Consider the following 27,054-nt stretch of genomic DNA (forward strand, 5'->3'; position numbering starts at 1 on the left):
GTCATTCACTTGCCTTAATCATCCGTCTCCCTTAGCCTACATTCTCATTCCATCAAAATTCTTCCATCATCATTTCCTTGCCTTAATCATCCGTCTCCCTTAGCCTACATTCTCATTCCATCAAAATTCTTCCATCATCATTTCCTTGCCTTAATCATCCGTCTCCCTTAGCCTACATTCTCAATCCATCAAAATTCTTCCATCATCATTTCCTTGCCTTAATCATCCGTCTCCCTTAGCCTACATTCTCATTCCATCAAAATTTTTCCATCATCATTTCCTTGCTTTAATCATCCGTCTCCCTTAGCCTATATTCTCATTCCATCAAATTTCTTCCATCATCATTCACTTGCCTTAATCATCCGTCTCCCTTAGCCTACATTCTCATTCCATCAAAATTCTTCCATCATCATTCACTTGTCCTTATCATCCGTCTCCCTTAGCCTACATTCTCATTCCATCAAAATTCTTCCATCATCATTCACTTGCCTTAATCATCTGTCTCCCTTAGCCTACATTCTCATTCGATCAAAATTCTTCCATCATCATTTCCTTGCCTTAATCATCCGTCTCCCTTAGCCTATATTCTCATTCCATCAAAATTCTTCCATCGTCATTCACTTGCCTTAATCATCCGTCTCCCTTAGCCTACATTCTCATTCCATCAAAATTCTTCCATCACCATTCACTTGCCCTTATCATCCGTCTCCCTTAGCCTACATTCTCATTCCATCAAAATTCTTCCATCATCATTTCCTTGCCTTAATCATCCGTCTCCCTTAGCCTACATTCTCATTCCATCAAAATTCTTCCATCATCATTCACTTGCCCTTATCATCCGTCTCCCTTAGCCTACATTCTCATTCCATCAAAATTCTTCCATCATCATTTCCTTGCCTTAATCATCCGTCTCCCTTAGCCTACATTCTCATTCCATCAAAATTCTTCCATCATCATTTCCTTGCCTTAATCATCCGTCTCCCTTAGCCTACATTCTCATTCCATCAAAATTCTTCCATCATCATTTCCTTGCCTTAATCATCCGTCTCCCTTAGCCTACATTCTCATTCCATCAAAATTCTTCCATCATCATTCACTTGCCTTAATCATCCGTCTCCTTTAGCCTATATTCTCATTCCATCAAAATTCTTCCATCATCATTTCCTTGCCTTAATCATCCGTCTCCCTTAGCCTATATTCTCATTCCATCAAAATTCTTCCATCGTCATTCACTTGCCTTAATCATCCGTCTCCCTTAGCCTACATTCTCATTCCATCAAAATTCTTCCATCATCATTTCCTTGCCTTAATCATCCGTCTCCCTTAGCCTACATTCTCATTCCATCAAAATTCTTCCATCATCATTTCCTTGCCTTAATCATCCGTCTCCCTTAGCCTATATTCTCATTCCATCAAAATTCTTCCATCATCATTTCCTTGCCTTAATCATCCGTCTCCCTTAGCCTACATTCTCATTCCATCAAAATTCTTCCATCATCATTTCCTTGCCTTAATCATCCGTCTCCCTTAGCCTACATTCTCATTCCATCAAAATTCTTCCATCATCATTTCCTTGCCTTAATCATCCGTCTCCCTTAGCCTACATTCTCATTCCATCAAAATTCTTCCATCATCATTTCCTTGCCTTAATCATCCGTCTCCCTTAGCCTACATTCTCATTCCATCAAAATTCTTCCATCATCATTCACTTGCCTTAATCATCCGTCTCCTTTAGCCTATATTCTCATTCCATCAAAATTCTTCCATCATCATTTCCTTGCCTTAATCATCCGTCTCCCTTAGCCTATATTCTCATTCCATCAAAATTCTTCCATCGTCATTCACTTGCCTTAATCATCCGTCTCCCTTAGCCTACATTCTCATTCCATCAAATTTCTTCCATCATCATTCACTTGCCTTAATCATCCGTCTCCCTTAGCCTACATTCTCATTCCATCAAAATTCTTCCATCATCATTTCCTTGCCTTAATCATCCGTCTCCCTTAGCCTATATTCTCATTCCATCAAAATTCTTCCATCGTCATTCACTTGCCTTAATCATCCGTCTCCCTTAGCCTACATTCTCATTCCATCAAAATTCTTCCATCATCATTTCCTTGCCTTAATCATCCGCCTCCTTTAGCCTATATTCTCATTCCATCAAAATTCTTCCATCGTCATTCACTTGCCTTAATCATCCGTCTCCCTTAGCCTACATTCTCATTCCATCAAAATTCTTCCATCATCATTTCCTTGCCTTAATCATCCGTCTCCCTTAGCCTATATTCTCATTCCATCAAAATTCTTCCATCGTCATTCACTTGCCTTAATCATCCGTCTCCCTTAGCCTACATTCTCATTCCATCAAAATTCTTCCATCATCATTTCCTTGCCTTAATCATCCGTCTCCCTTAGCCTACATTCTCATTCCATCAAAATTCTTCCATCATCATTTCCTTGCCTTAATCATCCGTCTCCCTTAGCCTATATTCTCATTCCATCAAAATTCTTCCATCGTCATTCACTTGCCTTAATCATCCGTCTCCCTTAGCCTACATTCTCATTCCATCAAAATTCTTCCATCATCATTTCCTTGCCTTAATCATCCGTCTCCCTTAGCCTACATTCTCATTCCATCAAAATTCTTCCATCATCATTTCCTTGCCTTAATCATCCGTCTCCCTTAGCCTACATTCTCAATCCATCAAAATTCTTCCATCATCATTTCCTTGCCTTAATCATCCGTCTCCCTTAGCCTACATTCTCATTCCATCAAAATTCTTCCATCATCATTTCCTTGCCTTAATCATCCGTCTCCCTTAGCCTATATTCTCATTCCATCAAATTTCTTCCATCATCATTCACTTGCCTTAATCATCCGTCTCCCTTAGCCTACATTCTCATTCCATCAAAATTCTTCCATCATCATTCACTTGTCCTTATCATCCGTCTCCCTTAGCCTACATTCTCATTCCATCAAAATGCTTCCATCATCATTCACTTGCCTTAATCATCTGTCTCCCTTAGCCTACATTCTCATTCCATCAAAATTCTTCCATCATCATTTCCTTGCCTTAATCATCCGTCTCCCTTAGCCTATATTCTCATTCCATCAAAATTCTTCCATCGTCATTCACTTGCCTTAATCATCCGTCTCCCTTAGCCTACATTCTCATTCCATCAAAATTCTTCCATCATCATTCACTTGCCCTTATCATCCGTCTCCCTTAGCCTACATTCTCATTCCATCAAAATTCTTCCATCATCATTTCCTTGCCTTAATCATCCGTCTCCTTTAGCCTACATTCTCATTCCATCAAAATTCTTCCATCATCATTCACTTGCCCTTATCATCCGTCTCCCTTAGCCTACATTCTCATTCCATCAAAATTCTTCCATCATCATTTCCTTGCCTTAATCATCCGTCTCCCTTAGCCTACATTCTCATTCCATCAAAATTCTTCCATCATCATTTCCTTGCCTTAATCATCCGTCTCCCTTAGCCTACATTCTCATTCCATCAAAATTCTTCCATCATCATTTCCTTGCCTTAATCATCCGTCTCCCTTAGCCTACATTCTCAATCCATCAAAATTCTTCCATCATCATTTCCTTGCCTTAATCATCCGTCTCCCTTAGCCTACATTCTCATTCCATCAAAATTCTTCCATCATCATTTCCTTGCCTTAATCATCCGTCTCCCTTAGCCTATATTCTCATTCCATCAAATTTCTTCCATCATCATTCACTTGCCTTAATCATCCGTCTCCCTTAGCCTACATTCTCATTCCATCAAAATTCTTCCATCATCATTCACTTGTCCTTATCATCCGTCTCCCTTAGCCTACATTCTCATTCCATCAAAATTCTTCCATCATCATTCACTTGCCTTAATCATCTGTCTCCCTTAGCCTACATTCTCATTCCATCAAAATTCTTCCATCATCATTTCCTTGCCTTAATCATCCGTCTCCCTTAGCCTATATTCTCATTCCATCAAAATTCTTCCATCGTCATTCACTTGCCTTAATCATCCGTCTCCCTTAGCCTACATTCTCATTCCATCAAAATTCTTCCATCATCATTTCCTTGCCTTAATCATCCGTCTCCCTTAGCCTATATTCTCATTCCATCAAAATTCTTCCATCGTCATTCACTTGCCTTAATCATCCGTCTCCCTTAGCCTACATTCTCATTCCATCAAAATTCTTCCATCATCATTCACTTGCCCTTATCATCCGTCTCCCTTAGCCTACATTCTCATTCCATCAAAATTCTTCCATCATCATTTCCTTGCCTTAATCATCCGTCTCCCTTAGCCTACATTCTCATTCCATCAAAATTCTTCCATCATCATTTCCTTGCCTTAATCATCCGTCTCCCTTAGCCTACATTCTCATTCCATCAAAATTCTTCCATCATCATTTCCTTGCCTTAATCATCCGTCTCCCTTAGCCTATATTCTCATTCCATCAAAATTCTTCCATCGTCATTCACTTGCCTTAATCATCCGTCTCCTTTAGCCTAAAAGGCATAATCTTCGTACGTTCAACTGAAAGATTTCATTGATTTCATTTTTTCTTCAAGTAATTGACTCTCGGTGTTCTATAGACTTATATAAGTGGTTGCCTAATACATGTACACTAAGTAAAAGGAGGCAGGTTTCTAGGAGTAAAGGCAAAATCATCTCTCTACTCTTTCAGTTGGGACAGAGTAGTCTGCACCATCCGATACGAATACAATACACCAGCACTCTGTATTTGGAGATAGTTTTAAAGAAGGGTCTTCACTTGAACTACTTGATAGGGTTGATTTCATAAATGTTACATTCTTTTCATTCTCACGTGAAATGAAATCTTTAAGTTTAACGTCCCACGGTTATGACGGTTAGGCTAAAGGAGACGGTGATAATGGGAAATGAGTGAAATGGTGGAATGAAGAAAGTGGGAGGAAACGGGAGAACCCGAGAAAACCCACGCACATGGTGTTTGTCCACCACAAAGTTCACTTGGCGGGGGCTGGGATCGAACCCGGGACCCTCATTCTCACGTGAGTATTCCCAAATAGAATATGATTTTCCAGAATACATGCTGTTATTTCACTCGGTATGAACACTAGTTCCTAATCATATTTTCATTTAATAGTGGACATGATTTCTTTTTTTCAACATACTGAAACATCTAATAAAAACAAAATATACTAATATTGTTTCTTGTCTCTCTATGTTTTCACACAGATCAGTATTTCATTGATAACATTGTGTTTTAAAAGAGATAGTGTTCAGTTCACAGTTGAGACAGAGATAAGGCAGCCACTTGATAGCGCCTCAGGTTATATTGCTTTGCTCTTCTGCCCTCAGGTTATATTGCACCAACCTGCTAGTTTCATTTCAATTATTTGTATATTTAGTTTCGGATATAAGCTTATTTTTAAATTTTATTAATGGAAAGAAAGCTAGAACTTCGTTACTTTTGATCTACCTACGTAGAATCATGGTTACAGCCTTATATTATTACCTTAGACAAGAATAAGAAAAAAATCTAACAGAATGACACCATATATAAAACTCTAATATTACAAGAAATGGCTGTTCCTTTGACGAAAAGAGAAAAAAATACTACAAGCAATGGCTGTTCCTTTGACGAAAATTAAAAAAAGTAAACATTACAAGTAATGGCTGTTTCTTCGACGAAAAGAGAAAAGGCACTTGACGAAGATTCGAACATGGATCAGTTGATTTGTAGGATAGAACGTTACTCACTACACCACACACTCAGGTGCTTGTTTTCTTGCTATACACTTTAAACATTCAGTTTATGATTTTTGTTTCTGTCGTCTTACCGTATAACAGTATAACAGCTTCTCTGCCTTCCCTGCTTGTCACACTATTCGTGTTATTTGTTGTGTAAATTGCATTTGCAAACGTAATATGTTTTGTTGATTTACCAGGATCCATAGCTTTAAAAGTTTTTAAGGTCAATTACATTAAGCGAACTGATTTTCTCATATCTTGCATCGCTTCAAGGGGCAAAAGATACTATCCCGCGGAAAGCATGAATTTACTTATGAAACAGACACTACAAGAGTAATATGAAATGAATTGTGATACGGACAGTGTTTCTTCCAGACATTTTTTTATGGTGACACTGGCTCCCCGAAGCTCTGAGAGTACCCCCCGGAATACGAAGTGTGTCCCCCCTTAACATAGTTTCTGAAAGAAACACTGCTACCTTCAAATTTTGTTAAGTAACGCTTATGCACATAAAAGTGTCAGTGATTTAGTGCATGTTAGGTATCTCCGTAGACCAACGAAGAAAGTATAAATTTTGTATACTTCACAAGGAGACCCGAAAAGTAAAAACACACAAAACTATACTATGATTGGTATATGATTGGTATTTGCAAACAAATGTTTAATGATAATAGCAAACAGCAGATGTCAACATATCATTTTGAATTTATTTTACATATTAAGGTAGGTAAAAGGGTGCTCAATAACTGAAATCTTATTTATGAATACGACTCAAAATTAACAAATAGCTGCAAAATTTATTTCTGCTGATAATATTGTTAAGTTAAATTATACTATTGAATAATCTTTAAAATATCACTTAAGTTACCGATAAATGTTTATATATTTTATTCCAAGCAACTCTCTTTTTAAGTTTTCTATTTAGGAATGCCAGCAAGGCTGGAAGTGTATATTAATATGATTGTATTTAAAGTATATATAATACTTTTAAAAACGATTGTACGGGAGTAATCCTGTAATGTGAGACAAATCTCCTACAAACAAATTTCTAAACCTATCTGACAGAGTGGTTTCATTTGGAGAGGGTAGAAGGAGTAAAAGTTTAGGAAACAAATGCTTTTTAATGAAGTGTATAAAAAGATACTAACACACAACTTTAAACTCTGAATGTCGGTGAACAATCTTACTGTCACCCCTCCTCCCTCTCTGACAAAACCTGAATTCACACTACTAATCTCACAATCTGAATCCTTTTTACGTACTGCAAACAAGAGATTTAAGATTACTACTAAATTGCATTTAATGTTATAAACATGGAACAAAGGAACTCACTTTATATATTAGAAATTGGTGTTAAGTAACTCGGGGTAGTCCCGATACGCTAAACATATTCTCGTCTTGAGTGAGCTTCAAGTCAGGCCAGTATCCAGTGGGGTCTAGGGGGGCGGGTGCCCCTAAATATTTGCTGTCCCCATTAAATTTTTACGTTAGGCTTGAAATGAACCATAATATGGTTGGATCGGGCCCCCCTAACTTCAACTGGGCCTCACTACATTTTTGGGCTGGCTCCCGGCCTGGATGCAGAACACACAACTAATGTGACAAGCTCGATCGTTGTTACAGAGCAAACAAATTCATTAATGTAATGTATATACGAATAAGTAATTTGCACAGAAGAAGTTCAACGAAGCATTAAGAATAACCGAATAGTAATACACTTGTGAAGTTATTCACTGCTAGAATGTCAAAATAAGATTAATGGTCTATTTTTTGTGCTTGAGTATAAATAAAAGGATCTAAAAGTTTCGAATTGTTTTTCTCAAGTATTTGAATAATAAAGAAATAACATCGACTACTACCAGTTGTTGCTGCATCATCTCTCTCATCAGGTATGAAGCCTTTATCACCTCAATAGCATCTCCTAACTTGTGTCTTCGATCCCACGTCTTGCTCTACTGCAACGTAGCGTAGTTAATATTTCGAGTCTAGGTAGGTAAATTTTCATCCAATGATTTTTTTTCCCTTAGGACAAATCGGAGAATACTAACGTAGGTGAAATCTAATGAAATTATATCTTCAACTATACCTTCAGCAATATCATTAGAAAAGGTTGTTCACGGAAAATAAGATGAATCATTTTCCTTTCTAAGAACAAATGCACTACAAATTTAACTTGTTAATAATTTCTCCTATTTTACCTTACTCAGAAAACACAATGATAATTTTACCTTGAGAGTACCCGGGTTCGATCCCCGGTGGGGACACTCGCAAGTGTAAAAAAGTTTCCCTTGCCAGACATCCTGAATGATGTTTACCTAGGGTTTTCTCATTCACACCCGGCAAATGCCAGGGCGGTACCTAACATATGTTTCAGGCCGCTTCCTTCCTTCCCCAATCCTTTCTTCCTTCCCTTTCCCCGCCTAGTTTTCTCGAAGAGGGACGTCATTCCTCCTACGTGAATTTATATTTCTGGAATTTCGGCTTCTATAGCTATTTAGGCTAAAGAAGCCGAAATTCCAGAAATATAAATCCTAAATCCTAAATTTTTATCTTGAACGCACGAGTTAAGAAAATTCAAAATGATAGACTAGAAGAGGACTTCAAGTTTGTTTTGTGGAGGGAGATCTGTGTAAGAACTTTCTAACGCCATTGAGAGCAACATTAAACGAAATCAAACAAAATGTTACATAAAAATTCTTATGGCATTTCTATATAACCTATCCCAAGTATGTGAATAGGATAACATGTAGTGGAAAAATATGTTCCGCGAACCCACTTTCAACTGGGGTGGTCCGCGGGGACCCACGGACTATAGATAGGGTCTTCGCCCACTGCTTATCTCGAGATCCAAACTACATGAGCTCGCATTGGGAATACAACCCGGATCTCTCGCGCCGAAGACTCGTACGCTAACTATATAACCACGGGCAAATTCCTTACCCCGAATATGCACCCATCTATTTTGTAGTAAGTAAGCCTACCAAACACTAGTTGAGAGTTTGTTCCACGGATACTCATATTTATGGCATTTCAGTTTGTGGGATATTATAAATCTGCACACAAATAGTAGGCATGTACAAAAAAATAAGATTGACTGTGTATTATTATATTATTTACAAAGAAATAGTTATCTTATTTTACAAAATTCTACAATGTATTAATTTGAACTGTAGTATGTATACAATTTTCATTTTCTGTTTTTTTTCCTGCACGGAATAATTGCCATGAAAAGATCATCACCATGAATGTTTTGTTCATTTGTTTTCTTGAGAAACACAGATCAACAAGAAAATAGGTAACCAACTACAACATATTTTACAAGATGATCTCAGATCACATCAGACCAGATGTACTGAGCTTTAATTTTCAATAATGCAACAAAGTTCTTCGAACCACGCTCAAGTTAACGTAAAAACGTTAATGTTTAATTTTGAACACGTTTAATTGAACGCTCAATTGAATTCCTTGTTGCACACTTGCGTTAGGCTAATTTTAGACGGAAGCATTTATCGTAACATTTCTCGTAGCAGATGTATTGCCAAACATCTCGTATAATATTCTATAGCATCAAAAGTATATGGTAGCTTTTACACGGTAGCATTTTGATAAGCACCTTGTCGTGACGTAGCAAACAAATCACTGGAAAAGAGCGCAATTATGGCTCCGAAACTAAAAACAGTCGCTATTTCTTCTAAAGCTCTTTGTCGCATATGCTTATTATGAAACAGGACTTTTAAATTTGTACAAAGAAGGATATTCCTCATATTTTTCAATCAACATAATAATAGCATCCCTACTCCAACTCATTTTTCTTTACTACAATTCAATTTCCCACACAAAACAAAGAGCATGGGTATTTGGCACAAAATCTTTCGCTTACTTTTAACACACCACGGCGCTGCAATCGGACCAGAAATGCTACGAAAAAGTTCAGGTTCTATCGACAATAAATGCCATAGGCTATGCCATGGCACGGAAAATGCTATAGCATTTGCTACTTTACACGGTAGGATATCGATGATACGATTTCTGCTACGAGAAATGCTACGATAAATGCTTTCGTCGAAAACTAGCCTAAGACTTCTCCGTCACTGCGATTTTGCATACCAGCGACCGGTAGTGGACATTTTGCAAAGTAGTTAGAATGGTTACAAGTCGCTAGTCAAATGAAGCTTGGAGAGTGTACACATTAGATTGATATTTAATGAATAAACAGATGTCACATAAAACTTGGTTTTGTATAATTCATTTTGAACTTTCTTTTATTCATACATACGGTTTAATTATCTAAATTTTGGAGAGGAATTGAAATAGAGAGGGATGAAAGTTATACTGTGAAAATACAGCTAAGTTAACTCTTATTGATCACAATTGTAGATTTGCTCCTGGGGAACTTTCGCAACTCAGAGGACAGGCCACCACCTGAAATCATCATTACTTCAAAGTTCTGTTGATGTCTTGGCTTCAATGGGTTGCGAGCATCCTTCTGTAAAACTAACCTATAATGTTAAATGTAGTTCCCTGTGGGAGCTCATGTTGTTGGAATCCCACAATGAAGCTATAGGTTCTCGTCTCATATAGTCTTGGCGTTAAACGGACCGCTAAACTTCAAATCAACCAATCATCACTCAAATGTCTTATAATCTTTAGCCTTTAATACAGTCTTGAAGAACATTATGCTTTGATAAAGTCAACCAGAGTGACTGTTTTATCATATAAAGGAGTGATGGAGAACTTGTAACGACTGCTGACTAGAAGGAATTAAAACTACATCTAGAGGCCATTCTTTCCCCCATGTGATGACGTTTCACTAAATATGTGTAACTTATTCATAACTAACTAATCTTCTAGAGCGGTTCTTAAATTACAAGTTCATTACTATCTGCTTAGCAAGAACAGACCAAGTTGAGTTCAAACATCGAAACCTATTAAAATATGACAGGGGTGCTACCTAAAATCATATCAATGTCTAAAAATTTTCGATTACCTTTTGTAGGCTAAAGCAGAAGTTCAGAAGTAGGTAAGTAATGATAATGACATAAAAGTACTCGTGCACAAGGCAAGGCAGAAGTTTAGTTCTAGCATAACATGTCATGTAACTTAAAGTCTAACGCATAAATTATTTTTTTTCTCTAATCATCATCATTATATAGGTATTCTGCCATCATTGTCAAATTTCTTGCCGCAACTGGAAATGTTCCATGCTTGATGGTGTTCAACTAAGCTCTTCGTCTTCAAGTACCATTTCTTCTGTTTTATTACCGTTCATCAACTGTAGGTCCTTCACTCTCTTCCACCCTTTCCTGCCATCATAACATCTAGTACGTATCTCGTGATACAGTTTTCTCTTAGAAAATATCTCAACAAGTTTCTCGTTTCAATTACATTTAAAATTGTTTTGTTTCTCCCATACCATTTCTAACACCTTTTCATTCGCTTTATGCTCGACCCAGCTAATCCTCTATATTCTTCTCCACACCCGCATGTCGAAAGCTTTTGCGTAATGTCCATGTCTCTACCTCATACATAACAATACTCTGCGTGAAGCATTTTATGAGTCTTTTTCTCCGAAAAGTTTCTTTCCCAATTCCTTTCCTTGCTTTAGGTTCACATTCGTACTTCATTATTCATGGTAATGGCTCCCTCCTGGATATTTATTTAGCGCCTTCTGCCCTAAAATTCAGCACAATTCCTGGTGAGAACTTATGTGGTTCGGAATCCACGTTAGGCTGCAGGATCCTCTTTTGTAGCTTCGATGATGGGATCAATGTTTAATTCCAAACAATCCCCCTCTTTGTTAAAAGGGGTAAGATTAATACTAGCCTTGTCATACAAATGCAAATATAGTTCTTTATTATGGGCCAGGATCTTTTCATATCTGTCTCTTCTTAATTACAATACGTGCAAAACGAGAATTATCTCGCAACTTGAAGTAAACTATGGCTCTTCTTATTAAATGAGATTTAAAGGCATAAAAGTAAGTTTCGTAAATATTTGGATGGTGTGTTGGTTAGACTGGAATTTAGTGCTCCTTTGAGCACATATTTTATATGAGAGGTGAACCTATAACTTAATGTAGGTTCCGAACAACATCAGCAAACACTAGGGATTGAGGCCGGGTTTCTTGTGCTGAATAGTGATGGGGCAACTATATGGCCATAAGGGAGCTTTCCACAAGCCATCATAAAGCTGCATATGGCGAAACGAAATGTGTGGAAAAGCTGCAAATATTTCACACACTGTTCAGCTAAATATGTATTTCGTTTGGCAAGACAATGCTTTAGGTAAAACAACCAAATTAGTTTGTGAAAAAACGTATTTAGTTGGCTCAAACATAAGCTGTTAGGACAGTTAGGTAGTGAATATTAAAACAATTCATAATCTAATAATGCATGTCTTTTATTTTTAGAAAAGAAAAAAATGAAACGTTTTGACCATCCACTACTCTTTTTGAAGATTTACTAGTGCTACGCGGGGGAGTCCGAAAATAAGTTTCCTTTCTCGTTTTACCATGAAAGCACGCACAAAATACCCAGACACAGGTGGGTATCGTTCGCCTGCGATCCTGCAGATGGCGTCGTCGCAGCGCCTGCGAAAACTGAAGACGAATCTCTCAGTCTGAGTCTGGTGCCTATGGAGAGAAGGCGCGTTTTGACGTCGTGGTTAAAGGAGGAAGTGCGAGCGGTTATCCGCAATGAATGGGAACGTGGCGTACCGGGAGCAGAACACCATAATCGTCTCGTGGAAGTTCATTGGGCTGATGTGATGTCGAAACAAATGGTATGGGTATGGTGGCGCCAGTTCAGTGAGAGGTGGCAACAAGTGCTGGATACACAGAGACCTGGAAGGATTTGCAACGCTAGTACAGGCGAAAACATCAGGATGGTGGATGACAAGATTAAAGCACTTTGCAACCAATGTTGAAGTCACAGAAGCTTTTCGACGCTTCCTGATTTTTTCCTGGAACGGTTTCTGAAGCTTATAGATCGGCATGACAAATGGCTCAATTTACAAGTACGTGGTACTTATGTGGAAAAAATAAAGGTACATCTTATCTTTAATGTCACATATTTTTGATCTTGCATCCCGATCTCTGTCCACAGTAGTTCGGGGAAACTTCTTTTTGAGCTCCCTTTCCTATAGTATGAATGAGTCTCGCAAGAAAATAAAAGATTTCAACAAAATCATGCATGAAATCTATGGAACTTCTGGAAATATAAATTCAGATATTTTCAGAGTAATGTAGGTGATGATTTTTATGAGGCTTTATACTCATAAACAAAAGTTTGTTTTTATCCAGTGTATACTTCTGTTGCGTGAATTTCGAATTCAAAATTAATTTAAAAGCTAGTTTCGGTTTTATAGGTACGGACAAAATGTGCTTCTTGATTTTAGAGGAAGTTCTCTCATCCCGATAATGATTTTGTATGGCAAGGAACCAACTTTTGTTAGTAGATATATAATTACGACTATTCTTAGTGCAGACAGAATTATTATTTCAGTCAATTCCTGTTATTAAATCGGCTTGAAAATACACTTTATGAGTCAAGAACAACCGCTAACCTTTTGCTTTTTTTTAGTACTTGACATGCATCAAGTAATAAAGTAATTGCCAGACTTTTATAGGAGGTTAAAGAAAAGAATATAAATTTTATGTGGTACAATAGAGTTAATTAAAACAATGTTATAATTTGTAACAGTTGTCTGTACCCAACAAATAGAACACATTTCCTTATTTCCCTAACACTCGGCCTGACTATTTATAGAACTTGAAAAAAATATTGTCCAGGTTAAAGTGGATGTCTGACAACCATATTCTTTTCACAAAAATATTTGAAACCTTCAGCCCACAGCAGCCAAAGAGGTGTAGGTTAAATTTCAGTCCACAGGAACCGAAAGGAGATGAGGATGGCCAGTCTCTCAAAGCGCTGAACAGTGTCTCAGAATCTTCTAGACTGATGTTCTCAGGCATCTCTTAGGAGTGGGAACTCAAGGTCTTCGTGAATATGGGCTATGCGCTTGTCGCGAGACTAACCTGTTGTAGCCCGTGCTGCTCGGTTTTGCACTATATAATGATCTAATGGGGTGTTTCAGCATCATATTCCCATGTCGGATAGGCATACAGCAGCAGTGATTTGATGAATATAGTGGGTGTTTTTCATTGCTCTGTAGTCAAACTGTGGGTTCAGCAGAATCTAGAAAAGGATTCTCACTCCCTGTGCTCCTTCTAGGCAGTATTTGACAAATGAGTAGCAAACGTGGGTTTGTCGTTCAGCTATCCCCAGGTACTTGGCTTCGCCTTGAAGAGTAAGCGGAGTGCCAAACAGAATGAGTTGGTAGTTGTTCATTTTGATCTTCCTGGTAATGTCAACCAAGGTGGTCAGTCTGATTCGTTTTGGTCCTTCAGGGGGCACCCTGAAAGCTATGGATTCGACACTACAGTTATATCGGTCATTTTCTATCACTTTTATCTCTTCCCTTACCCTTCTTCCAACTTGCGAAACTGAAACGCGATTTAAATAACATTGGAAGTGTCACTATTTATCTCACCCACTCCAAAAATTATGGATTCGACACTAATGACGGTCAGTTTTGATTATTTTTATATTTATCTCCCCCTCCCCTAAGTTGCACCATCAAAGTGAAATGATAAAAATTATCCCAGTCCCGAAACTTAGGTATGTTGAAAATTTGATTATTACTTGTCTTAATGATCTCTCTCTCTCTCTCTCTCTCTCTCTCTCTATATATATATATATATATATATATATATATATATATATATATATATATATATATATAGGGAGTGAGGTGGGTAAAATGATCCCTGCAGGGAAAACGATCTCCTACCCCTACAGCGGAAACTTGTTGTGCTGCTTGTCGAATCACGTGATTGCTACGTCACACAGAATAAGCTACCCTTGTTCATCAGTTCTCTTTGGATGTGAAACGTTTTGGTAAATTTCGAGACGAAAAAATAACATTTTCATAACATTGTTCATAAGGTAAGTGCTACTTTTTTGCTGTATTTGTACTAACGCATGAATTAGAATTTAAACGAGACATTATTTGTTGAAAAGTCAGTGCTTAACTCTATACATTTAGGTGGAAGTCTTCTCCATGTTTTGTCACACAAGAACGTATTTAATGGAAGCCATATGAAAAGACAAAACGATCCCTGAATCATTTAACCTTATTATTATTCCATTTTCTTAGGGCAATTTTGCCGTTTTTGTTTAATTGACTCAAGGTAATCGAGATAAGCATGATAATGAAATTCTTGATAGGCCTACTTTAAGTGATGTCCAGCAAAACACATCGAACCAATCTAGGTAGGCTGTTCTGGCAGATGCTATTCCAAAATTAAAGGAATATAAAAATGAAGGTAATGATTTTTAAGACGAAGAAATTGCAAGGCGCAAAAAAAAAAAAAAAAAAAAAATCAAGTATCATCTGCTTTTGACGACGAATCCATGACAGATACCGAGTGTATCTACTGTCATGACTTATATTCAAAGTCTGCTGAAGGTGAGGGTGTGATAATGTGTCAGCAGTTCCAAAAATGGGCGCACGATCAGTGTGCTGGTGTTGATGAAGATGAAGATTTGTTTGTGTGACATGTGTTCTGACACTTAGATGAAGGCTAAGAAAGCTGATCCCAAAAAAGCATAAAAGAGTTAAGTGTTCAAGAAACGTTTTCTATATTGGACAATATATTGACCTACTTTAACGAACTTTAAATACTAGTATTACTAACATACTTTAACACAGTATTACTAAACCCTGTACTCCATTTTTAAAAAATATAAGCATTTTTGTAAGTTTACAAGATTTTTTATTATTTTCAATGGAGGGATCATTTTACCCATGCCTTGAGACAAAATGATCCTTTCGCAATAGGTTCAGATTGTGTCTTAATAATATCGAAGATATTTATTGACAATGTTCAAAATTGCACGTTAGAAACCTGAGATAACACCTTATCCTACCGACACAATTACCACAATATAGATCATTAGAGCTAAGATCTGGAGGCCAATTTGTCTTAAGGGGATCATTTAATCCACCTCGTATTAAAGTGAAACAAAGGTAACGAAATAGGTCACAAAAATGTTTAGGTAACATGTTATTATATAAATAAGAGCTTTGAATTTAAAGAAAAGATACATTTCATTTTATTTTTTGATTTGAGTCACAAGCAATTAGAAAATATGGAAATTCTTTAAGAGACGTAATGACATTGCATCGGAATAGAAATAATGACATTACCATGGATATCGTCCAAAAGTTTCTTATTTTCCTTGTTTCACCTTAAAAGATATGTTTCACCCGGTAAACTTCGTAGAAAAATGTTCATTCTTAATGATACATAACGTGTTTATCTTCTTTGGGGTTAATTGTATTGCCTGGAGTATAAATAAGTTAAATGTAAGAAGTTGATTTTCCTTTTCTTTAAAATAATACTTTAATAAAAAGCACTAGATTTTCGAGAAATAAAGTATTGTTTAAAGCATTCTAATGAGAGATTTGAGTTTGTTTTAAAGCAGACAAGATGATAAAACTGATTACCTATAAATAGTTATAAAGAATCGGAACATTAATTCGTACCTGGGCTTTAATTTGAAAATTATTGCACTTATAGCAGACAGGAATTCGATTAAAGAAAAACAAAAGTACTAATTTTTTCTGTTAATTTGGAATAAGCAAAATAAAATAAGAAACTTCTTTCCCACCTTTTTGTTAATGGATCGTATTCCGTGAATAGAACAGTAAAAATATATTGGAATCATAAATTTAATAACACTATTATGATACCACTCGTTTATCTCGTTAGGGGGCGCGGTGGCTCAGTGGTAGAGCGTTCACCTCCGGTGCTTGGGGTCCTGGTTCGATCCCAGCTCGCGCCGTGTGGACTTTGTGGTGGACAAACACCGTGCTTGTGGGTTTTCTCGGGGTTCTCCCGTTTCCTCCCACTTTCTTCATTCCACCATTTCACTCATCTCTCATCATCACCGTTCTCCTTTAGCCTAACCGGCATAACCGTGGGACGTAAAACTTAGATTTCATTTCATTTCATTTTCGTTTATCTCGTTGTGAAATTGCTGAACGTGAAGTTGGTCAAAATAATAATTAATGCCCTAACTAAATCCAATAATGTTTTTTTTTTAATCACCAAAGAAACTAAAAATAATCCATACAGATCATCCAACAACTCATCACTTTGTAGAACATCTGTGATTTAGTTCTCATAGTATTTAATATTTTGATTAAACAAGGTATTTCCTTGATTATGTTGTAATTTTAAGTGGAAACAAATTATTTATAAATTGTTTAAGACAAAAGCATGGAAAATTACTAGTAATGCTTATCTCTACGAGTGTGAACTTAGCAGGGCCACTTTTGAAAATTATAAATATTTGCATACCATACGTTTGTACTGTGTTTGTACCATTTTGTACCGTAAACATTTTTGTTTGTACCGGTCTCAAATTCGAAAAATCGAAAAATAAATTGGTCTTGCTAAGTTCACGTAAACATAGCAGGACCACTGATAAATTTCTACAAATTTGATGATTTTTCTGTACTAATCGTTTCTACTGCGTTTGTATCGGATTGTACTGTAAAACGTTTCGTATGTACCGGTCTCAAATTCGAAAGAAATCCATAAATAAAGTGGTCCTCTAAGTTCACGTGAACCTAGCAGGACCAGAGTACAAATTTCTACAAATCTGAATATTTTTCTGTAAGATTCGTTTGTTCTACGTTTGTACCGGATTGTACCGTAAAAGTTTTCGTTTGTACCGGTCTCAAATTCTAAAAGCATCAAAAAATAAAGTGGTCCTGCCAAGTTAGAGATAAGAGATATTAGAGATAAAATTAGAGATAAGATACATCCTAAAAGTTCGATAACAATGCTTATAATTGTTGCAATACTCAACAATTATTGGCATTATATTGGCATTAAAACGTGCGATCAGAAAAACATCGGTGCCGTACAAATGAGAGAACTGAAAGTTGTTGTTTCTTTCCAGGATGGAAAGTAATGAAGAATCGTTTTAATATATTCAAAACAGTACTTTCACAATTGATAAGGCAAATGCCGGCTTGTAAAATTTCCACATTAGTTTTATAATATAAACCGAATTTGTGTCTAGAGTTACACGGTCAACTTATTCCCTGAACTTTTCACTGTCACAATAAAGAGCACTAAATGCATGCAATAGAGAATCAGTAGCACATGTACAGTATTTTTGGTGCGTACAGGACGACATTCCATACAGTTCCCTAAAGAACATATCTAAGTGTTTATTATCTTGCTACTTATTTCGAGTGCTATATGTGAATTTATTTGTTTTATTTATTGTGTATAAATCCTTCAGTATAGTTTATAAATATTGTTTGCACTTTAAGTAAAACACCATATTAAGCATATTCGATCTAAAAGCAGACCTTACTTTTACAATATAAATAAAGTTTGTTTTGTGTTCTGAATCCATTTACTTTTTGTATAATTATTATTGGAATATTTATATTTTTAAAATTTGAGGAAATTAGTAAATGGTCCTGCTATCCTCAAGTGTACTTAGCAGGACCACATTATTTTCCGATTTTCCCCAATTTGAAACGCGTACAAACGAAAATTTCTACAGTACAATCCGGTACAAACCCAGTACAAACGATTGGTACAGAAAAATCTTCACATTTGTGGTCCTACTTGTCTTGAGTGGTGAAATTTGTATTGTGGTCCTACTGAATTCACGTGAACTTAGTAGGACCACTTTTATCGATTTTATCGAATTTGAGACCAGCACAAACGAAAATGTTTACACTACAATCCGGTACAAACGCAGTACAAACGATTCGTAGGAAAATCAAATTTGTAGAAATTTATCACTAGTCCTGCTATGATCACTTGAACTTAGGACCACTTTATTTTTCGAATTTTCGAATTTGAGACCAGTACAAACGAAACTTTTTACGGTACCATCCGGTACAAACGCAGAAAAAACCATTCGTATAGAAAAGTCTTCACATTTGTAGAAATTTCTATTCTGGTTCTTAGCAGAGCCAGTTTATTTTTCGATTTTTTTGAATTTGAGACCGGTACAAACGAAAAGTTTTACAGTACAATCCGGTACAAACACAGTACAAACAATTCGTACAGAAAAGCCATCAAATTTGTAGAAATTTATCAGTGGTCCTGTTATGTTCAAATGAACTTAGCAGAATCACTTTATTTTTCGATTTTTTCGAGTTTGAGACCAGTACAAACAATTTTTTTTTTTACTGCACAAACCGGTACACCGTACAAATGCAGTACAAACGTATGGTATGGAAATATTTATAATTTTCAAGTGTTTCTGCTAAGTTGATACTCGTCTTATCCCTATTTAAATTATTGACTCCCGGATTGACATAGAAACCGTCTCTGAACAAATTCTCTTCCAGAAAAGTTCGCGACATCTATAATACATCTAATGTTATCCTAACCAATTCGCATTGTATATTGTGCTACTCAGTGTTTGAAGTGGAGAAAAAACAGAGACGTTATATTTTATTACGATTTCTTGCCTCAAAGATTGCATTTCTATTTACATAATGACAGAAAACTATTGGAGAACTTCTCTGTAGTAACGGCGGGGGGGATATCGGGAGACATTGATCGTCCGCCCAAGATTTTCTGAAAAAATAAAAAAAAAAAAAAGATCCCCATATGTTGTATTATAGAGAATTATACACGAAAATGCTCAAACACCGAATGAGAATATTAAAATCTGGAGAAAACACCTTGTCCCCCCACTCGACTGTGAGGTATTCTAAACACTCGGAAGGGCCACCCGCGCAACAGACAACCCTTAAATCCGCCCATGCTAAAAACATGGCATTTGTATGCATTAAGACAATTAAAAACACAAAGTAGGAAAATATAAGAAAAATGTCCGTGTTGTCAACTTAGAAATTACTTCTACATTAAATAGTTTTACCTGCAAAGCTATTCGTTAATTACTGTGTATAAAAATGGATTTTTAAAAGATATTTAGATCCTACTTTCCAGTGATGATATGTTTTAATCACTGGAAAACTAGAGACGGTATGCCTTCATCACTGAAAAATCAAAGGCGATATGCCATACCACAGCATACCGTCTCATTTCGACCACTGCTACTTACAGGCTTGGAAATTTTGTCTTGATTTGTTATAATTCTAAAACTCTTTCATTGCAGCATCATTGTACGCTATTCAAAAGTAAAGGAAACGTAATGGTTAAATATTACCTACTCTTAACAATTAGTTTTCTATCTTTTGTATCGTCTTTTTCTGTTGATGTTATTCCCTCTTCCTCTCAACCTCTTTCTTTTATTTGCACCTGTCAGCAGAACACCTATTGCTTTCTGCTGCGTCAGTTCTTCCTCATGCGGACTGATGACGTCACGACACTCTGTTTCACTTCCCAATTCTTCCGTTCGGTTGATTGGATGCGGTGGTTGTGAAACTCAGGCAGACTCTATAAGGCTACGAAACGCAGAGACGCCTTCTCGCTCGCTCTCTCCAAAAAATTTGTCCAACAAATTCAGGGGATTCATCATCTTCACTCAACAGTTACTTAATCTCTTTCTTCTTCTTTTTCATTTTCTTCTTTGTATTCAGTTTTACAGCAGATCTCTTGAAAATAATTCCATTTTCGAATCCTTTTCATACGTTGAATTAATATCTATTGAATTCGTTTTACACGTAAACCGAAAATTTAACGTTTAACCGTTCTGCAACCTTACAAGCATACATATGGTGAGGGTTGCATAAATAACCGGCGTAGATAACCACATTGCAAACACGGTAGAATTACCTGAGTTCTGTAGGAAATGAAATTTGTGGTGTAACTTACGTCCCACGTTTATAATTTGTAGGTTAAAGGGGACATAATTAACGAAAACATATGATTATGGAAGAATTGATAGAGTGAGAATGGGAAAAGAAAGAGAATTTCTAGGAAAACCCAAAACAACTCGCGACGTAGTCCACTAAAAACTTACGTGATCTGAAATCGAACTAGAGGTTCGTCATACCAGAGGTGAGCATTTTACCACTGAACCACCTTGATACCTCTTGGTTTCTGTAGAAAGGGACAGAAATTACTCGATTACTTTTCTAGAAACTGCAAAAAGTATAAGATTTCACTAACATTTTATTATAGAGATTTCGTATTTATTACAGTTTTAAGATTTTTGTAACAACATCGCTGATTGCAACGAGAGTAAATTTGTGATAAATTATGTATGTAATCCAGTAAGTCTTTTGTAGTTAGTAAGTCTTCCAACGCCTTGTCATATATAGGGTAACTGTAAGAGTAAATTTTTTAGGGGGTGGCGAAGAAGCTTCTATAATGACTTGACACTCAGATATTCTTACTTGTTCTGAATAATACTTATATCACGTATATACATATGTTGCTTTCATTTTCTGGTTTCTTTTATGTATTTTTCTACAAGTTTATTGAAACAAATTTTAGTTATGAATCAACTTTTCCGTAATAAAATTGAGAAACTGAAAACCTAATGAAATGAAATCTGACAGTTTTACGTCCCACACTATGCCGCCTAGGCTAAAGGAGACAGTGATGATGAGAAATGAATGAAATGTTGGAACGAAGAAAGTGGAGGAAACAGGAAAATCCCAAGAAAACCCATGGTGGTTGTCCACAACAAAGTTCACTTGGCCAAAGCTGGGATCGATCCAAGGACCCCATGGACCAGAGGTGAACGTCCTACCACTGAGCCACCGCGGGACTCAATTGAGAAACTGAATTTCGTTCAGTGTCAGGTGATTGTATCTTCCTCAAAGTTTAACACCTGTTTCTCATGCAACCCATTATGACCATGAGGTGTTTGGGTTGCATAAGAACAGGCGTAATTGAAAACAGTAAATAAGAATAGAGCTTTGAAGAAAATTAGTGGACATTCTACCAGCTGAGGCAGGGTGAATTAGAACAATGAAATTAAACGTTTTAGGTGTCATTCAATTGAGCTCTTTAAAGCCTACTTAGAGCTGTTCTTAATTTTCGAACGTTCGATTCCATTTCATAATTATATTACAACTATTACAAGACAATGGTCCAAGGGAATATTTCTAAACTGTGAAGAGAAGTGCTCGAACAGAAACATGACGAAGGATTAATAAATATCACGAAATGACCATTGCAATTACCCGACTTACCTTGAATCAAGTTTGTGAGGAATGAAGCAGAGAGAGAAGCAAAAAGTAAGTTTGTAAATAGTGTCAAATAGCTCGGGAGCTACTCACAGTTCGAATGGAAACAATGGAGCGGCGCATTCTTTAACAAATTCATAAGTAGAACCGTGGTAAAACATCAAGAATTTGTGCGAAGATTACTAAATGTTTAAGTGGCTATTTTTTTTTACAGGGCTATAAGTTAATTTATCTGTGTTCAAGAACTCATTTTCACCTCACTAATTTTCTTTAAAATTTGTATTATGTGGAAAAATTATTTATTTTTTTCATTAATAATTTACGAATTGATTATTTCGTATTTTTTATTAATTCATATTCTTGTTTTCCACTTGTTAGTGCTTCCAAAACTGTTGGAAAATAATGTATATACATAGCATATAATTCTAGTTTTGGAAGTGTGTTTCAGTATAACTATAAATTATCGTTTGCAATAAACGATACAATACTTAATGTTACAAAAGTTCGTTTTTGTCTACTTTCTCTGAAACTACACATCAGAATTTGTCCTTAGGCACTTAATTTTGTTAAGCTTGATGCATTCTATCAAGTGATATGTATCTTACCATTGTGATCATCATCACATTAGAAATTATGGGGAAGAAAATAAGAGTTTCAGATATTATTGAGAAGACGAAGAGAAACTGGTTGGGTCATTCTTTAAGAAGGAACTGTATCATAAGGGACTTGCTAGATAGTATGATGACAGGAAAGAGAAGGAGGAGATGAAGGAAGCGGCAATTGATGGACGCTATCAAAACAGAAAAATCGTACTTGAAGACGAAGAGGATAGCGGAAGACCGTAAAGCATGAAAATTTCTCAGTTGTAGCCAGCAAGTGACCTGTCAGTAATGGCAGACTACCTATGCTGATAATGAGGATGCGTTCTATCAAATTATTGTATCTTATGTTTAAACAATATTCATAAAACTTAAAATAAATTGTAAAAGAATAATAAATTTTTGCTATATGTCATTAAACGCATCATTTTGTTAAATTCAGAGAGATCAATTAATTTGTATATGTCTGACCTACGGACATTTTTTTCTGTTAACAATATTGTAGAATTCTGCCTTATTTTCTATATTTCTGACAAACTAAGGAATTTATGGCAATGTCAACTACTGGACAGTATATCGAAAACAATACAGCTTTGTTTTCGGTACAAAGCAAACCAAAACAAGTACGAAATATATTGTAACTTAGATCTTCATAGATATATTGTTCCTGGCAATATATTAGTAACATTATTTAACTAATTTTGATTCTAAATGAGGTATTGGTTTTGGAAAATCATTCAGAACTTTTCAACTGTTTCTCTGAATCTTTGTTGCTTACCGGAATTTTCATGACTGTATAAATCTATTATTATTATGCAAAACGAAAAACAAAGTTACGCGTTTTTTATATTAATATTGATGGATAAAAGTATTAAGTGTAATAATTTGTATTATTTTACAAAATTGATTTCAAGTATAAAATATCAATTTACTTCAAAGTAATTTTCGTTCACTTCGTGCGCTAAACCATGGCGTACTATTTGCAATATATTGTTCTGTAGTGGTATTGCTAAAAGTCCTTACTTGGAAGAAGTACGGAAAAGTAACACAAAGTGTTTGGTATAAGTTCGGAATGAAATCGAATGCGGTAAATTTAAAGTTGTTCTGAGTATGCCCTCTATCGAATATTTCGCTCTTTGTTCTAATTCTCTTTACATCGATAAGTAGATATTTTTCTTTCATAGTGTCGAAGAAAATAGATTTATAAAAAATATTAGAACTGAACTTCATAGAAACAATTTATTTTCAAATATTGGTATCTTTCTATAACATAATTAACTTCAGCATAAATATCATTTGATGATAAGAAAATGTTAGAAATATTAACTAGCACATTCAAAGAACTTAAGCTCATTATCGAAGAAAATGTTGATGTCAGTGAATCGCAGCGAAAGAAATGTAATGCTAACGAACTCGACACAGTTTTTGGAGTTAAATGTTCCACGATTATGTACCGAGTCTAAAGGAGACAATGATAATAAACTGGTCGCGATAACCACAGAACAAAAAAGTGGGAGAAAATGGGAGAACCCAGATGAAAACCCACGCACGTCGTATTTGTCCATCAGAAAGTCCATTTGAAGGAAGCAGACATGAAATCAAGGATCTTACAATCAAGAGGTGAGCACTCTACCACTGAGCCACCACGATCCCTCTAGCCCGTAATATCGACACACTGCCGATCTTCATCTTCTACTTTCTGAATTTAATGTAAAGTCTTCGTTTATTTCTGTTTCTTTTTAATTGATTCTATGTGAATGTTCATTTCATAAGGTTGAAATTCAGTCTGAATCGAAGTAAAAGGTGGTTGAATTCTGAAAATTCCAAGTTCTTGCTATTACTGAATCGAGGATGCTGGCATCAATCGAATTTCACACATTTTTCCGGTTTTATCAGTTTTATCTGACAAGCTATCATAATGTACAGGATTGCCCACAAAAAATGAAGTGTGATATTGTCAGACGGAAAATTTGCTAAGCGCTAATGGCATCTTTACTTATGCTTATCGTCATTTTTATCAGTTAAATATTATTTTTATGTATACAAAAAATAATTGTATTTGCCTCTGTGCTATGAGTTTCTACCAGGGAATGTTAACACACTCATTAAGCAATGTGGGAAATGTTAAGAAGATTAGAAACCGAAATATATTTGAGATCGAACCATGTAGACTTCGAAAATGTAGCTGACAGGGGTATCAGGCAGATATTACCAGAATATGACATCACTGGATGTCGATTCCATCTAGGCTAATCTTCACGGAGAAAGATCAAAAAGCAACAAATACCTATATCCAGAATACTTTCATCTAAACGTCCAAATTGGAGGAAGCCATCTGGAACAGAACTTTGTGAGCTGAAAGTGTTGGTGTAGAATATCCCAAACTTTATGAATATCAATCCTTACCCCCTCCGCTGTTTCTCTAATCTTCTTTTCGTCGATCGGACATTACAAATTATTGTATAATTTCCACAACTTCAGGTGAAGTTGTTGTTTTTGGCAGACCACTCCTAGGCTCATTTTCAACGTTTGTTTTACCACACTTAAATGAGCTTATCCATCGTGTTACCTGTCAATGCGACGATGCATCATCATACAATTCCACCAAGTTTTGGTAAATTTCATTAACACTGGCCCCCTTACGAAAGAAAAAACGAATCACATGTCTGTGTTCTAAATTAGTGTTTTCTGGGTTTTGTTCAACTTTTGCACTTGTGGGAGCTTTGGTGACCGGGTCACTTGACATTTTTTCTTGAAATCTTTTAAGACTTCTTAAATACGCTTGCCCGTTATGCCCAGGTTGCTTTCATTTACCTAAAAAAGAAAATAGGGGTAGACATGACTTTCCCAACATCCCTCGTATACGTCGATATAGCATTCATCAAATACATATCATACTCAATGCATCCAAAGTTTAGGTAATTCTTTAATGACACTATTCTTACATATGCAGCATATTAATATTAGCTGCCTACCAAAACTTAGCTTGAGATACAATCCACACTTGTCCTCAGACAGTGCTATCTTGATAATATAATAATAATAATTAACTGACAGCAACAACTTTAAGCCACAAAATAGAGCACAAGAGCAATATTACCTATCTATCTATAACTATCTATTCTATCTATACTAGATTCACTCATCGCTGCTCCGCTCGCAATATGCAAACAAATAAAGACATTTCTTCCTATTCTATACTTTTATCTCTATACATAAAGTTTATTTCATTGAAGAACCATAGAAAACCCAATTACAAAGATCATTCTTCACTAGACGAAATCGAACCAGGGACCCCACACACGGGATGTGCACTTTCTACCACTGATATTTCGTTTTAAATCGCGGAAACAAAATATTTAGGTTTTGCGTTATCAGGGGTAAAAGTGAGGGAAAACGCAGGGACACGCCATCCCCCGCTTCCAAAAATATCTATGACGTCTCCTCCACTTCCCAAAAAATACAATGGGCAAAGACAGGTAAAGGAGACAGCTTGACGTTATAACTTATGTCCCCCTATTCTTTCATATCCATTTTAACCCTTTTGTTATTATTAAGTTATCAGCATAAAATTTATTATTATTATTATTATTATCTCGTAAGATTCTTGAATAACAGGTTTCATTATTTTCCCTTCACAAGCATAATTAACACATTCAATTGTAATGTATTTGAGCTACGTTATGTATGAGAAAATATGCCCTTAAGAGGTTTGATATTTATGGTAGTAATTGGAAAACTAAGAGAGAGAGAGTTAATTTCACCTAATAGTGTTTCAAATTAGCTTCAGCAACATACAGAAACGAGAAGTAAGAGATATTGCTGTTTAACTGTCTCTGTTATGGTTTGCTAAAAGAGTGAGAGCCAAACTATTGTCATGGGAATATACATAAATTCACAGATGTGACCATCACAGCAAAAATGAGGATATTGATTCGTAAAGTTTATATTTCAGAAATATTTATTTTAATCATGGAAAATCTAAAAGAGGTGGTTGATAAAAAGACGTTCTTTAAAATTTAAGGGAAAATAGAAACGACAATATCCAAGCACAGGGTCCAAATTTCAAGAGAGAAATAGAAAAAAAGTACATTGGTCAGCCAATATGATATGACAACCTGCTAAGTTTTGAACGTAGTCATTGTGCTGACGACGTTAAGGTGCACGATGCACAGTGGAACCGTTTTCTGAACGACGACAGGGACTTCGCTAGACCAATCAGAGTGATGCTTGAGCGTAAAATGTTGAAGGGCGACAATATATCAGATTTTGATAGGGGCCAAGTTGTCAAGGTTAGACGGCTGGGTACGAGAAACTCGGAAACAGCGGAACTTGTTTCAGCGAGCTGTCGTGGTTAGTTTCCTACCAAATGTGGAAAACGTCGAAGAAACTAGCATCAAACCATATCTTATGGTTGAGAGATCACAGTTCATTAAAAATGTTGGATGTCATAGACAGTCGAGGTTGGTTAAACAGGATAGGACGCAAACTGAGATA

Source organism: Thermobia domestica, chromosome 12, assembly GCF_964235325.1.
Source record: "Thermobia domestica chromosome 12, izTheDome1.hap1.1, whole genome shotgun sequence".
In the NCBI taxonomy this organism is placed as follows: domain Eukaryota; kingdom Metazoa; phylum Arthropoda; class Insecta; order Zygentoma; family Lepismatidae; genus Thermobia; species Thermobia domestica.